The sequence below is a fragment of the Cuculus canorus genome, chromosome 2, assembly GCF_017976375.1.
Source record: "Cuculus canorus isolate bCucCan1 chromosome 2, bCucCan1.pri, whole genome shotgun sequence".
Taxonomy (NCBI): Eukaryota; Metazoa; Chordata; class Aves; order Cuculiformes; family Cuculidae; genus Cuculus; species Cuculus canorus.
In genome coordinates this window covers 68,207,652-68,209,639 of record NC_071402.1, presented here as the reverse complement: position 1 = coordinate 68,209,639, position 1,988 = coordinate 68,207,652, and positions in this window count along the sequence as shown.

The window sequence follows — 1,988 nt, the reverse complement described above, 5'->3', positions numbered from 1 at the left end:
CACGTCACTTCCGGGGGCGGGGCCGGGGCGGCAGCGGCGGGCGGGGCGTGAGGCGGGGAGGCAGTGGAGGGGGAGCAGAGCTTAGAGATCATCGAGCGCGGCGGAGCCTGAGCGGTGCTGAGTTTTTGAGTCACAGAATCATAGAATGGTTTGGGTTAGAAGGGACGTTAAAGATCATCCCCACCTGCTATGGGCAGGGACACCCCACTAGACCAGGCTGCCCAAGGCCCCATCCAACCTGGCCTTGAGCACTTCCAGGGATGGGGCAGCCACAACTTCCCAGGGCGACCTGTGCCAGTGTCTCACCACTCTCATGGTGAAGAAATTCCTCCTTATGTCTAGTTTAAGTCTGTCTCTCTCCAGTTTATAGCCATTGCCTCTCATCCTGTCACTACAAGCCTTTGTGAACAGTCCCTCCCCAGCTTTCTTGTAGGCCCTTCAGGTACTGGTTACTAATAAGGTCTCCTTGGAGCCTTCTCCTCTCCAGGCTGAACAAACCCAGCTCTCCCAGCCTGTCCTCATATGGGAGGTGCTCCAGCCCTCTGATCATCTTTGTAGCCCTCCTCTGGACCTGTTCCAACAATTCCATATCCTTCTTATGTTAAGGATTCCAGAACTGGACACAATACTCCAGATGAGGTCTTACAAGAAGGGAACAGAAGGGCAGAATCACCTCCCTCTATCTGCTGGCCACGCTTCTTCTGGTGCAGCCCAGGATACGGTTGGCCGCCTGGGCTGCAAGTGCACATTGCCGGCTCATGTCAAGCTTCTCATCAACCAACACCCCCAAGTCCTTCTCTGCAGGGCTGCTCTCAATCACATCATCCCCCATCGTGTACTGAAATTGGGGATTGCCCTGACCCAGGTGTAGGACCTTGCACTCAGCCTTGTTGAACCTCATTAGGTTCTCAGAGGCCCACTTCTCCTGCCTGTCCAGGTCCCTCTGGATGACATCCCATCCTTCCATTGTGGCAACTACACCACTCAGCTTGGTGTCATCTGCCAACTTGCTCAGAGTGCACTTAATCTTGCTGTCAATATCATTGGTGAAGATATTAAACAGCACTGGTCCCAGTATGGACCCGTGAGGGACACCACTTGTTACAGATCTCCATCTGAATCATAGCCCTGAGCACCTTGTCTACCCGTCTTTTAAACACCTTCAGAGACAGGACTCAACCACCTCCCTGGGCAGCCTGTTCCAATGCTTGATAACCCTCACAGTGAAGAATTTTTTCCCAATGTCCAATCTGAACCTCTCCTGGTGCAACTCGAGGCCATTTCCTCTCGTCCTATCACTTGGGAGAAGACACCAACGGTCACGTCTCTACAACCTCCTTTCAGACAGTTGTAGACAGGGATGACGTCTCCTCTCAACCTCCTCTTCTCCAGGCTAAACAACCTCAGTTCCCTCAGCTGGTCCTTGCAAGACTTGTTCTCCATCTCTTTCCTGTCCCTGCACAGGACACCCCCAACACTCACACCTTGTGTCTTAGAGCAGTGTCCAAATTCTTCTGGAATAGTGTCATGCTTGGCACTGTAACTGCTTCCCTGGGGAGCTGTTCCAGTGCTCCACCACCCTCTGACTGATGAATGTTTTCCTCAAACCCAGTCTAAACCTCCCCTGGCACACGTTCCTGCTGCTATGAGTAGTAACTACTATTACAAAAAGTGGAATGTTTTGATTTAAGCTAAAGTAGAATTAAGTTTTATCTAAGCAATTGTGTTTGTTGAGAGTTAGAGAGAATGTCCCTCTGAGAGCATGTTTTCTTTTAGACAGTGTTTTTCCAGACACAGCTCATTCTTTGAAGACGACAAAGTCTTGTGTGAAGTATGATCTGTGCTGAACAGATGTGTCTTCTTCTGTAACCACCTCAGTTTGGAGTCTGTTCCTATCTCAAAGCAAGGTCAGGCAGAGCTGGAGACAGCTCCAAATAAGCAAGAATTTTGACTGCTGTGGAATTCATAATAACATTAGTCCTTGAAGA